The 15,441-nt window shown below is 37.5% G+C and overlaps 1 protein-coding gene across 1 annotated transcript in view; it reads right to left on the reverse strand.

The window, feature by feature from the left end:
• The window catches only part of LOC150085510 (aquaporin-like), a 409,138-nt gene that overhangs the window by 231,761 nt on the left and 161,936 nt on the right, over positions 1-15,441 (reverse strand). The window lies entirely within an intron of this gene.

The following is a 15,441-nucleotide window of genomic DNA, read 5'->3' on the forward strand; positions in this document are numbered from 1 at the left end:
AAGAAATTTTAAAAATAATAATTAATAACAGAAAAGGAAATGAGAGTAAATGGGCCTGTAGTACTGGGATCCATTGCTTAAATAAATAAATACGTATGTCCAGTAAAAAAATTTTAATACACATTTAATTACAAATGGTTTGTAGCTTTCGAGGCTAAACGGGCCTCTTCGTCAGCAAATATTACAATTTGTCTCTAACGTCTCCATTCTGTTAGCTAAAAACCATTTGTAATTAAATGTGTATTAATTTTTTTTTACTAGATATACGTATTTATTTATTTAAGAAAAGGAAATGGACAACCTATGCGCTTCCCTCCTCCCGTAGGTAATTATCCAGCCAATCTTTGATTTTCCCCAAACTGTCAATATCTACCACCCATTTAGGTAACTTATTCCAGTAATTTATAACTCGCTGGCTAAAATAAAACTTCCTGCAATCCAGTCAAAACATCTCCCTCGGTAACTTGAAATTATGGCCCCTAGTTCTAGAATCATTTATAACCATGAAAATGTCGTCCTCTCATTTTACTTATGTCTCTCAGAGCCTTGATCTCTGAGAGACATAAGTAAAATAGAGACACCTCTATCAAGTCTCCTCTAAGGTACATAGTTTACAAGTTGTGCAACCCACATATATCGACTACCCAATATATGTGCAACCCACATATATTGGGTAGTCAACTCTTCAAGCGTTCGGGAGGTATGTTCTGCGCCTGTTCGCCTGTACGAGTCGTCGGACCCGACGCTCACCTCTAACATCAACCTTTCGCTGACCTTTGCAGCTTTGCCGCCGGGTTGTTGTTTGACCATTTTTACTCCAGTTCTGGTACACTTCAACTACGGCAGCTCTCGAACACCCCGCCAGTTCAGCCGTTTGGGAAATCGAGGCACAAGCTCGTCGAGCACCCACAATCTGTCCTTTATAAAAGTGATAAATCCTTCCTTTTATCCATCACGTTCGGAATTTTACTACCTACTGAACCACTGACACCTTATCTATGCTACGAGGTCGACTAACTCCGCACTCTCGTACCTCACGTGGTCAACGGGTAGCATTCAGTTTTCATAAGGGTAGTCATAATTCAGTGATTACTGAGTGTATATAAAGATCAGTCAGAAAAGTAGTTTTAATTTTTTTTCTTTTTTTATATAGTTATTTTTTTAAAAATGTGAAAAATTTAATTATTTAAAAAAAATTATCATGCTGAACGCTAAGATATTGTTGATAGCCTTTCAAAGGAATTTTTTTTTTCTGAAATGTACAGTTAAGTTATTAAATTGGGTTAGATTACAGATTAAGTAATAATCATGAAGTGATGTAAGGGTACTAACGGGGTAAAAAAAATAATGGGATTACTAATAGAATTAATCATACGCGTAGCAGGATGAGAATATGGTAACCTATATTATTATTCTAGACAATGTGTTAACAGATGATAATATAACAGATAAGATTCTAGGTATTGTGTTAAACGAATAAAAGTTTATTTTTATAGAAAAACCTTGAGAGAAAGGGGGAACCTGAGCCTGTATCAGAACAGAGAAGCAACAAAGATGCTTGTGGATGAGGTTGTAGTAAGCACTACTGATGCATGGTGAAAACAGTAATTGATTTGATATGTGTATTGATAGGTAGGTGATTCATAGACATTGTTGATTTGTAGTAAGTAAGAGACAACTGATGTAAAGTGATATGTGGAAACCTGTAAAGGAAGAGAAGCACCTTTTCCTAAGCAGTTAGAATTTATTGTGTGTGTGTGAGAGATTACCATAAGGAAAAAGGAAAGGAAGGGTTGTGTTACTAACGTAAATTATGCATACATATGAGGAATATTTTAGAATAGTTGATGTGTGTGAGATGGTGAATTGTCTTCTATCATAGTTCCTACATATGTAAATTCAAATTTGGAATTTGTATGTATATATGTGAATTTTATTTATATAAGGCTCATTAAAAAATTGTTATTTATGTAAATTTTGTGTCGCTTTCATGCTCTGCTATCTCACCGCTTTACACACTTTAGAATTTAGAATTTTTTCAGTCAGAGTTGCGATTTGTGTCCGCCCGTGACTTCAGTTGGGTGGAAGTCAACAACAACAATTATTTTAAAGGAAATTAATAAATATAAATATAAAATAAATTAAATAAACGTGCGCGTACAGCTTCAATAGGGTGGGAGCCAATTATACTCCAAAACGATACATTATTCAAAAAGAAAGAAAGAAAATAAAAATTTATATATATATGGACGACCACAGGTTCTCGCTTGCAAAATAAAAATTTAATATATACACATGTTTTGTTGCATTCTTGTTATAAACAATTAAAACTGTTACTAAATAATGAGATTATGTATCTCATTGTGCACTATTAATTTTAAGAATTAAGATTAATTCAAGGTAACGATAGTGATTAACTGCTTTTGTTACATCATGAAGTGGGAAAATCTTTAATTCAATTGTTTACTTTTTTTTTAATTAAGAAAACGTTAAATACAGCTTGTGTGCAACTATATGTATATATCTTTACTTGTTTTATATTTGTATTTTTTATTTATCTATATTTATACATGCTCTGACAAAAGTATCTCTTGAATACCATTTTTAGTATCGTGTGGGATAGCTCTTTGCGGCAACAATCGCTTGAAGGCAGCGAAACATGCACGTTCTCTACTAAGTGTCCATAATCCATAATAATCGTGCCTATTTTTAATTGTTCTAATAAGTGATGATCATTAGAAAGGGATGCACGGGTCGAAGAGCTTTCTTAATCCCAGAGGTTCTCTCAACAAGTATTCCGAGTTTCTAAGGTAACATATAAATCTAATATTTGCATTTAAAAATGAAAATTAAAATGAATAAAGTGAAGTACGTTTCATGTTTGAAATCAAACATGAAATTTGGAAAAAATTTTCGAAAGTGATTCTGAATTTGGTTTCTAACATGGTAAGCGTTTCATTTTATTTCATTCTGAAATGCAGATGTTAGATTTGCACCGATGTTCAAAGAAAGTGCATCACCTAGGAATTTCACATTTCTAACCCTGTTTCGCGGTGGTATATTACATAAATGACTAGCATCACAAATAGAAATATAAACAAAAGATATTTTTTATTAGTTAAGGCAAAGCTAAGTAATATTTGACAGCTGCTCTCAAAATATTCCAAAATGAGCATTTGCAACCTTTATACAACAGTTTTGGTAAACACGACAATTATAGCTGAAATCTTATCAGAAGCCCTCAATTTGCTTCAGTTTATCATTTTAAATGGAAAACAAAATGAAAAGTTCACCAGGTGGAAACTAATATTTAGTTGAACCGCCTCTAACCCTGATGACAGCAGCACAACGTCGAGGCATTGACAAGATCAATTTCTGAAGATAATCAACTGATAGTTCGTGGTTCCAAACACGAATTATGGCTTCCTGAAGTTCACGAAGGGTCTTTGGTTTCTTTCTGCCGACTGCAGATTCCACACGATGCCAACAGTTCTCTATAGGATTCAGGTCCGCCCGGGCTGTTTCCTGGCCAGCTAAGAGTTGTAATGGACCGTTATTCCAACCACTTTTCACCTGTAACAAATGGAAACACATTACTGTCGAACCTCTAATTCAGAAATGAAGCTAAAGTAACTACAGAAGTGCCTACTTACACTTTTTGTTTGATGACAGGGAGCAGAGTCGTCCTGCAAGGTGCAGTTACTTGGCATGTTGAAATAGTCTCTAATGGTTGGCAACAATTTGCCTTCCAATACAGCCAGGTATCCATTGGCGATTTACGAAACCTTTTATAAACTGCAGGTGGCCTACTCCGCGGTACGAAATGCACCCCCATATTATTTGCCTGGTAGGGAATTTCACTGTAGACACCATACAGTCTGGATGGAATTCTTCACCACGTCAACCTGCACGGCTGCCATCGGAGCCATGCAGGTTGAATTTCTTCTCATCCTAGAAAATAACTGACTTCCACTGCTCTGGGGTCCATTTGACATGCTCCTTGCACCAAATTAATCGGCCTTTTTCATTAAGTGTGTGGAGGGGCTTCTGCTTAGGACGACGGGCTACAAGTCCATTTTTGAGGAGGCGTTTTCTGACTGTTACCACTTGCTACCACTCCTGTATGTTCTTCCCATTCTCTTTTCAGCTCAGACTTCTTCGAGCTTTACAATTTTTAAGGCAGAAGCGCTTCAAAACGCGGTTCTGTTTTGACGTATAGACTCGTTTACGTCCGGTTCCTTTTTTCCTATCAGCAGAACCAGTATTCTTGAGTTTGGAAAGAACTCATTGTCGACTGATTACAGACACTATAAGGAATATGACGGGAAAAACATCCTTCCTCACGTAAAGCAACAATAGCACTCTTTCTTCGTGGCGTCAACTGCAAGTAACTCGCCATCCTGACGCAAGGAATGACTGCAACTCTTGCAGAGCGTGTTTATATATTAATATATTACATCATCACCTATGCGTATCAATCTTATCTGAAGCAATATGTAAAAAAATTGCCATATACTTAACGTTATTCGGACGACAATTACAATTTTAAGGGGTCATGCACTTTGTTTGAACACCAGTGTATATCATGGAAACCTTGAAACTATAAGAAAATAAATATATAAAACTATATCCTGGACTCGTGAAATCTTTTTTCAATCAGCTAATAGATGAGATTAGTTGCAAAACCACTTGCAAAATTAAACCCAACTTTTTATTGCCAACTACGAAATGACAATAATTTTCAGTTATTGCATAGGCGGGAGAAAAAAATTCATACTCTACTGAATTTGATCAAGAAAATATATTTAAGGTATTCTTTCATAGTTCAGGTAAATTGTATACTTTATAATAACCAAGTATAATTTAACGCAGTTTTTAGCATATGAATTTGCAGTACAAATGAATTGAAACCGTTAATTTCTTAACACGCCTGCTCAATTTGCTATAAAGAAGCAATCGAACACGGTTACAAATTCATTTTATTTATGCCATTAATAATATTCTACAAAATTATTCATTATATCCTTGATAAAAAAAAATTAACTGAAATAATGCCGCTGTTTACAAATGTCTCTGCTTTCCTAAAAGTTAATCAACAGGAATCTTCTTCATTCGTGCACCATCAGTTTGGTTGTGAATCCAAAGCTAAACACAGTCTATTCAGTTTCAGTAAACTGTTTAGTCGCTTTGTTTAAAAGTAATTATAGGAATTAGTTTGAAATTTAAAACTGGCAAAGATATTATTAACCACTAAAAAAATCATACGAAAACTTGGAACATATTAATATAAAGGAAAGACCGCTAATTCAATTATCACTAAGTAAGTCGAAAGCAGAAGTAAAAATCCAACTACTATAACACTGTGATTAAATAAACTTTTTCTACTGCAAGTGGGTTCTGTAAACACAAAGGCTCAGTTATCCTGGATAAGATCTGAAATCAAGAGAAAGTTTTGCAGACAAGTTAAAAGAAATGTAAAGGACGGCTGTTGGTATTAAAGCAACGATAGATTTCCAGCTGGCTGTATAACGTTGCATACAAAACTCGCAGCGACTTTTCTAAAAGCGTCGAAGTTTTTGTGTTCAAAAAGAAAACTCTTCACAAATATCGAATTGCTAAAAAAAATCAATAAAAATCGATTAAGAAAATTTTCAAAGAAATGAAAAAAAATTATCTAGAATGAATTTGGTCAGAAAGAACAGAGTATCTGCGCTTCTCAGAAAATAAAATCTTCGTTCGCAAAAAAAAAAAAAAAAAAAAAAAAGCCTGACTACAAGTTCGCAACACCTGCATGAATTCGGTTTTGGAGTTCTCTTGGATTAATCAGCTTTGGTTCGAGTGCGGCTCGCTCTCTCTCGTTCTGATTGTCTATGTGTTTGTTTAACATGAGACGCACCGTTTTCGATTTTACCATTTCATAATCACTTTAGTTTCTCTTAAGGCAACCTTAAATGGACTATCATATAGATATTTTAGACATTAGACAGAATTAGGCATCATAACCAAATTTCGAAAAGAGAAAAAAAAAATATATATATATATAGAATATTAATGATAATATAAAATTATTAGAAAAAGTAAATCAATCCAATAATACCATCAGGGACCTAAGAAAACGCAAAAAAAAAAAAAAAAAAAAATATTATCGCTTTTTACTGACAATCTAGATCCCTGATGGTATTATTGGATTGATTTACTTTTTCTAATAATTTTATATTATCCTTAATATTCTATAGACATTATGGGTGTATTGCATGATTGCTTGCAACTGCATTGACCCATAAATATTAGTTACAGTTACTGTCGTTTTAATTTTCTTTCCTTTTTTATCACTAATATATATATATATATATATATATATATATATATATAAACACGATCAAAGAGAGAAATAATATAACCACTAAATCTGACGGTGGAAATAATATAATAGTAAATAGAGAAATAAAATAATTATTTTTAAATAGTAAAAGGGTGAAAGCCAACAATATTCTGAAAACCTAAACGGAAACAATTAGAAACTACTGAAGAGACCTGGTGAAGAGCAGAGTGAGAGTGAATTTTCAAGTACTGTACAGTTTTCCAATGGTAAAACTATATGCTAGATTGCGCGGGAATTCAAAAGCAAAGGAAAAAGATATCGCTACACAGACGTAGGAAGTATGAAACATCGAAGTTAGGTATTCAACTTTATTTATTTATTTATTTTTTTTTTTTCAGTACAATTTACCTTCACACAATTGTTCATTTATTCTTATCTTGTAAGCTTGTTTCTTGTAAACAGGCATACAGTACATACGCTGAGTGGACAGATATCATGGGATACCTACTTAGTAACGGGTAGGCACACCAAGAAGAAAAGTAGGCATACCAAGAAGTGTTCCACAGGTATTTCCATCCACGCTTGCTGCACCGCTGTCCATAATTCAGGCGCTTTTCTGGGTGCAGGATCCAAAGCTCGAACGGACCTTTCCACAGCATCACAAAGATACTCCACAGGGTTCATGTCCGGTGAACATGGAAACCATTCCATGGTGGTAAAATCTGCAGAATGCTCTTCGAACCATGTTCTAATCACCACGGCTCTGTGGGGAGGCGCATTGTCCTGCTGGAAGAGTCCATTGCCCTGTGGGTGCACGATGACCACGAAGGGATGCAGATGGTCTGCAAGGATGGATACATAAACTGGACCGTTCAGAGATGCATCTAGACGTACCAGACCATTGACGACCGACCGTCCACCCGCCTGAACAGTTCCTTGTTGACATGACGGGTGCATAGCTTCGTGCGGTTTCCGCCAGATACGCACCCTCCCGTCCGCTCGAAATAACTGGAAATGGTACTCATTGGACCAGGAGACCCGTCTCCAATTCTCTCCAATGAATGAATTCTCTGCAATCATCCAAGGTCCAGTGCCGATGTTTTTTTGGCCCAGTTGAGGCATAGAGTCCTGTGTTGTGGTGTTAGCATTGGGACTCTGGTGGGTAGGCGGCTTTCATAACCTATTGCGGCTAAGATCGCCTGATGGTCTTGGTGGAGACGTTTCTGGCATTTCCCTCGTTTAAGTCGGCGGTGATTTGTGCCGCTGTCACACTCTGTTTGGCTGAAACAATGCGAGACAGACGTCAACGGTCACGTTCATCTACAACCTTTCTCCGCCAGGAACTAGATATCGCATGAATTCTGTCCTTTCAGTGTAGTATTATTTGCTAGATTATATGTATTACTATTTGGCGAAGAGTAGTGAAAAAAGAAAGACATACAAACCTATGGAGCACGCATAGACAAAAAAAAAAAAAACTGTTAGATTGTTAAAGAATAAAATTACATAAGATAACAAAAAAAAAACTGATCGTCGTATACCTATAACTGAGTTGTTTTGGGATTAACCACCCAAACTGAAAGTAAAAAACAACGATAACGAGTTCTCTGTTTCTGTGATGATCAATATGCAGTATAGCAATATCAATTTTAATAGGCTTTCAGGGTTGTATGAAATGGTGTAATAATAGATTTAAAAAAATTATAAAATGTATGCACAGTGCACATTGATCATCATGAACAGTAGACCTATTTATAACAAACAAAAACCATATCTCTAAAATATATACTTAAAGATATAAAAAATTAATGTCGAAGAGAGTTTAACACCACTAGACTAGAATAGTTCTTTATTCTTATACTGTATTTCTTAATTATGAAAAGAAAGGGATGTGGCATTTTAATCAATTCTGTAACGGTACTTCCAGTATCATAAGAACCGAGATCCTAATATACGAAGCTAACCAGAAAAAAATATATTTTAACCAAATAAATAAACAAATAAACGTGCCAACACAGAGAGCACGAGAATTATGTGCCAACAGTTTAGACTTGAAAATCAAATGCTTCCTTAATTTATTAGCAGGGGTATTAAAAAGCTTGAGTACCAAAGCTTGAGATGCCATGGCAGATCATTATATCAGACAAGAAACTGATTTCGAATTTCACCATTCATTTTATCCCATATAAAAACATCACTCTTTATGCTGCTGTGTCTTTGTATTAGCCTTTAGTGTTCTTCTTATTATTATTTCTTCTTCTTTTTTCCTTATTTTATATTCTATTCTATCCTATCCTCGTCTCTTCTTTTTTGCTGGTCCTTATTACGGTCTTGAGTTTGCTGCCCTCGGGTTTTCCTGAGGCGGGATCTTCTTTGTTGGTACCATCAGCTTAAGACACTGTTGGTAAGAAATTAGTGACACCACTTGGGGTTCTCTCTCTCTGAGATTTTTGTTAATCTTTAAAATTGGCAGAATTTAAATTATGTTTGTTGTTTGTTGGTTGCAGAAAGTCAACAACAGCATAGCAACACAGAATACATGGAAAAGTTCAACTAGCGTTCAGGTGGCGCACAAGACACGATAGACATTTATACGATGATTAAAATATGATTAGCAGGAAGAAGTTCAGTAAAATATTATTAAGTAAAATGACAAAACTAGCGTTCAAGTATGGCACAACACACGATATACGATTGAACTGAATTCATTTCTGCTGAATTTCAAGAAGAAACAATATCTTGAATTATCAACCTCACCAACAAATTCTAAGCATTACAGTATAATACAGACTAACAAAACTTTTACTCAAAATTTCATCTCTACTTAAGCTTACGTAAGACAAGAAAAGAACGGGAGTAATAAGTTCTGTAGAACGGAAAACCTCAAAAATTAAAACAAAATAAATATAAAAGAAAATATAGATCTATCCACAGGGATTTTATACCAAACAAAAGAGGAATCTGATGATGTGTCCAAATTTGCAATGGGTCCAAAGAATGAAATAATGAATTAAAACAAATTTAATATATGACTGGATATAGCTACGTTATTTTTAAAGTGGCTACACGAAGGTTTTTCAATCTTTAGGGATTATTATATTGAGTGTAGAAGATAAACCAAAAGGAAAAAATATACCGGGTGGTTACAAAATAAGTTTCCCTATTCAGGAGACCCTAGTGTCAAAACGGTTAGAGGTAGCGCTGTGAAAATCGGTCGGTATGTCATTTAGGGTATGGGGAAGCGATTTGTAGAAGAAAAAAAAATAGTTCACATTTCCGTAGCCAGGGGAAAAACGGCGCTGCACATATGTAAAAGTTGTCATTTACTTCAAGACACAAATGACATCCTGTTAGATAAAAGCAGAAAGGCCAATGCCACCGTCAATAACCATTATGGCTTTAAAAAAAAAAAAAGGAACGTGCTCTTTCAGTAAAACTGTTCTACCAGAATATCACACTGGTGTGCAAAACTTAAGGACCAACGCTATTTCTAAAGGTTACAACCACTAAATCTTTACTTAAGGTACGCTTTACTGATGAGAGTAGATTCAGTCTCAACAGCGATTCTGCACGTCACCTGATCTGGCGAGAGGTTGGCACAAGGTATCACCCCGCAAACAACACTGAAAGGGATCGATATGGCGGTCGAGGTGTTCTCGTCTGGGGAAGCGTTATCTTGGATGGACGTACACAACTCCAGATACTAGAAGGCGATACTGTAACCGGTGCACGCTACTGTACTGAGGTAATCCTTCCCATGTGCGTCTGTTCCGATGTGCAATTTCGGTGTCATTGGCCCCGAGTTCGTGTTTATGGATGATAACGCCACACCCTATCGCACTGCAGCTGTTGATATGCTTTTGGAAAGTGAGGACATTGTTCGTATGGCTTGGCCTGCCCGTTCTACCGGTCTAAATCCCATCGGACACGTATGGGACGCTCTGGGGAGACGCCTAGCGGCACGTCCACACCCACCAGAAAATGTTCGCTAGCTGAAGATGGCGCTGACAGAGGAATGGACGATGTTACTGCAAGAACTTATCAACAACATTGTTCTAAGTATGGACAGGCAGTGCAAAGCCTGCGTCGACATTAGGGGTGGCCATATCTCCTACTGAGGACCAGCTCTTCCCTTTGTTCCATTTTTGGCAGTGATGCATCTGTATCATGGCAGCCAGTGCTATGTTGCCATTTTTCAATAAAGTCCCTCTGTACTGCTTTGTTTCCGTTGTTGTGTCGGTGTTGTTTCCTTCATCATTTCTGTACCTCACGAGGTTTCTTTGGTATGCTTTTCCCATATCCAGGCCATTCCTATGAGAAGCTACCGGTGAAAACCTGACTTGTCCTTAAATTTTGCACACCAGTGTAGTAACGCTAATGCAGCACTACGTGAATATCGGAAACTTGAAGATCTGCGTAAAGGACCTTTGACGTCAGTGGGGTTTCGAAAACTAATAAAGAAATTTGAAGCGACCGACCGGGAGTTACGTGTAATTCCAGGCGGGGGACGACCACGTATCGGAACGGATTAGTTTTTTAGTTTTTTTTTTTTTTTTTTTAGGAGCATTAGCAACTAAGGCCATATTGCTCCGGGATATGCGGTGGTCATTCCCTTGACCTTCCCGCATCCTCCGTATTTGGTGGTGACGGGCTTGAACCCCGGTCTAATCAAGAAGCGTGTGCTACGCACTGTTGCTCCTTCCCACCTGGCTACGGAGGCGCCTTATCGGAACGGAGGTTGTGGATGAAGTGGCTATTGCGATGGCCTCCAAGTCAGAATGCAAAACACTACCAGTCAGTAGAGCCAGAAGTATGTCAAGAGACTTGAACCTTACTTGGCCTACTGTATGTAAAGTGCTCCGAATAATTTTACGCTGGTTCCCGTACAAGATTCACGTAGTGCAAGAACTAAAATCTTGTGATCAGCAACAACGAATAGACTTTGCTCTAAGATCACGTCACAAAGGAGGTTAGGCAATCAAAGGCAGATTACGAGAAATCTTTGGCCAAGGATGCAAAGAAAAACAGCAAAGAGTTCTTTACTTATGTAAACTCTAGAAGGAAGGTGATGAATCCGACTGGTCCACTTAATATCAATGGTTCAACACTTAATGATCCTGCTCAGGTAGCTAGCAAACTAAATCAATATTTTGCATCTACATTCACACATGAGGAGTTATTCAGGGAGGGGAATTCCAGAGGTGTAATAAACTCTGGCAGTAAGTTTGATAATCTTGTAATAACTGAGAATAAAGTGGAGGAGAAATTGTTGAAGATAAACATAAGAAAGGCACCTGGGGTGGACGGAATCTATCCAGTTATATTAAAGGAAGCAGCAAAGGAAGTAAGCAAACCCTTAGCCATAATTATGAGAGCTTCCTTGGACTCAGGAGAGGTACGCATAGACTGGAAATGTGCAAATGTGACCCCAATCCACAAAGGAGGATCAAAGGGAGACACAGGTAATTACAGACCTGTTAGTTTAACTTCTACGCACATCTATCTTTCACACACACACACACACACACACACACACACACACACACACACACACACACACACACACACACACACACACACACACACACACACACACACACAAATAAACTACATGTAATAATCTATACACTACATTTAATGCACTATACTGTTGTTGGTCTAAGGTTATTAAAACTTAGGCCATATTGCGCCGCACATAATACTGTATATCTGTAATTGCGAGTATTCTGCGGTCGATTTGCTGTTTACCTGACGAAAAACCCGAGTTTCCGAGAGAAAAACCCTGCTACCGTCGCCTGAGACCGACTAATTCAGTGTAGTCATTGTGAAAAAGACCCATAAAAATCCTTTGCGTCACTGACAGGATTCGAACTCAGTTTTTTTCTACCCGATATGGGGAGGACGGTGATTATACTGATTATATAAAATCGACTTTATAACTGTACTACACGCATGGCAACCTACTATAGATGCATATTCATTTATATATAAATATCTATAAAAATATATATCAATTTAAATGTAAAATTTAAAAAGATATTTAAAATTTTAAAAACATATATTAAAAGTTTTTGCTTGATCGAAAACACGAGAAAGAATTTGTGCGTTGTCTTTTCATACAAAAAAAAAAAAAAAAAAAAATTCCGTGTGTTTTACTGTCGATTTGCCTGTTTTGCTGGACGAAAACCCCACAGTTTCTGGGGGAGAAATCCTTGCTATCCACGCCTGAGACCTACTAACTCAGCCACTAAGTGAAAAAAAGCCTATTAAAGCTCCTTGCGTCATCGATGAGATTCGAACCCGGACCTTTTCCACCCGGTGTGGGGAGGACAGTGACGATACCACTGTGCTACATACGCAGACTGTTTTTACATACATCTGGGGGAAATAAGGTCATGGTGGACACGTAATTATGTACAATATTTGTTCCTAGAGTTATAAAATGAGTCAATTCGTCATTCACGCCAAGAAAAAAAAAAAAAAAATCGTCGAAACGCTGCTACCTATCTCCACTTCTTTGAAAGAACACCTATTCCCATTATATCAATATAATTACAGATCAAGAAATACAGAAGGAGGGGCATCTTTGCTCATTTTACCCTAATTAGAGTTTAGGTTCAGTTATATATAGTACACGGGTAAATAATAAATTGAAATACGTTAGCTTCAGTTACACTGCTTAACTTACGTTTAACTGCTTTCTGTTATCTCCTGCACTCTGGTCGTATTACTATGAAAAGCGACGCTCGTAAGGTGTTGACATTCAGAGACAATTAATATACAGGTCAACTTTATACAGGGTAATCATAATTAGGTAAGTTGTGCTACTTTGGATGCCTGTAGGTAGAAAATTATGGATCGCTCAGAAATAAAATTTGGAATATCTACACCATGAGGAAAATAAGGCACAAAAAAAAGTTCCAAAACAGTGCTATTAAGGTGCGTCTGGCACTGCATGTAGCTACATAACTAACACAGTATAATTTATTTGACCATACTAAAGTACAGTACGAGCATTTTGATTCCAGGTATGGGCTATAGCCCTACCATTATCGATGTAATGTGGATTTTTTTTTTTTTTTTACCACTACATGGTGATTAAAGTTTACTGATTTTCTGAAACACTGCTATAGCCTCCGCTCCCCACTCCACCACCAAACGTCGCCAATTATTAAGTAGTTCTACTGACACTTAATCTAAATACTTTGTAAAAATAAAATTAATCTGATAACAACAGTTCACGAGGTTTAATCAATGCCATTCATATTTCACATTAATTCCTTTTTCACAAGTGTTAAAGCCGAATCCGGGAATTCTGTTGTAATCCTAACCAGCCAGCCGGGATGCCGAGACAGCCTATCAAATACGAAACTTTTCTAGACAAAATGGGAGGTATGGTAATCCTACTCATACCCGACAATTATGAGCATTCACATCGTCTCAGCCGTGAATGAGTCTCATCGGTCCATAAGATGTTCTAAGGTCAACTCACCTACCTCCATCCTAGCCATAAAACTCGTTTTAAATATTATTGTAAACAACCAACGTGCTTTATGGCTAACGGTACATAGTTTATTCACAAGAAAGCTATTTTATTATAGTCGTTGAAGAATGAATTCCCCATTCTAATTTTAGTGACCAATCAGAAATCCTGGAAATAATCAAAAAAATTGATGAAAGAGTTGTGATATGAGAAAATCTTTATCCCCCTTCCCATCCCAACTCTCGGTGCTGTACAGTGTCCTGTGATGATACACCATAATGACAGGCTCCGAGCCAACTCTACGTAACCTCCCACCTCTGACCTTAACATGTGAATGATGAAGCGGCTGTTGGGAAGGAAATGGGACAAACGGATATAAAGTTGAAGGTCAAGCAGCGGGATCTTTTAGATATGCGCGCGAAAAGGAGGATACATATCTCGAGGCGGGGGGGGTTTCGTTAGGCATGTGGTTAATGACACTGTCTGGGGAGATGTAAAAGTTTATGGGCGAGATGAAAGTAACTCACGTGTAGAACATTAACCCAATAGGATGCGAATCGGGTTAAAGTCTAGTCCACGCGAAACACTAAAACTGATGTTTAAAATATGTCCCGATCAGCATCTACACATGAGCTCTGCTCACAGCCGAACGACACAGAGGTTTATACGCCATAGTTTCCACAGTTTTACAACGGTTCGCTTAGAATTACATTGGCCTACTAAGGTTTTCAGGTGTGGCTAAGTATATGAGAGTATTATTAGTATTTAAGCCACGCAGAGTTCAAAAATGATCTCCATTTTATTCCATCACCAAATTTTTCGCAAAGCGTCATTGTTGTTCTTCGGTTTTTGATGCATCATACTTAGACCATATTGCGCCATTGTGTATTGTCTGTATAACTGTGTGTTCCGGAGCAGATATGCGTGTTGTGCGTACTGAAAAACCCAGAATAACTCATGGGAAAAATTCTATTCCAGCCGCCCAAGATCGGCGGACTACTGCCTCAATTGAAGAGGACTTTTAAGAAATTCCTCCAGATGTCAAAAGGAATCGAACCCAGACCTCTACAAACGAGTCACAAGTGGCGAAAGTACTACCTATACGGAAGACGCAAAACGTCATCCTGTATTTCACATTTTTAAATAAAATGTTGTGTTGTGGAATTGCCACAGTCTTTAGGCAAATCGCATTTGCAGTTTCCGCAGGTAACAGTGCCAATGACGCCTACAGCGTGCCCGTCCCATCAACTCTAATCTGAACAGATGTAAAATCTCTGGCCTCAACGCACTGAAACGGGATAATACTATAGTCATTTTACCAGCAGATAAGGGACGTCGAACGGTCGTTTTAAACCGGTCCGAATACGAAGCGAAAGCCATATCTCTTTTACAAGACACCACCGTCTACGAGCCTATACTCGACTCTCCCGTGAAGATCTTACAACGATGGGAAACCAAAGTAAATAATCTTATCTACATCTGGTGGTTTAAGTCGGGCAGAATCTCTAAATCCACACGCTGGCGCCTGCATGCCTCCGGATGCAGATTCCACAGTTCTACGGCCTACCTAAGGTCCACAAGGAAGGTATGCCGTTACGACCTAACGTCTCCTGTTGTGGTTCCCCGACGTACGAGT

This window comes from Mastigoproctus giganteus, chromosome 5, assembly GCF_048544385.1.
Source record: "Mastigoproctus giganteus isolate SK-2022 chromosome 5, ASM4854438v1, whole genome shotgun sequence".
NCBI classification, from domain to species: Eukaryota; Metazoa; Arthropoda; class Arachnida; order Uropygi; family Thelyphonidae; genus Mastigoproctus; species Mastigoproctus giganteus.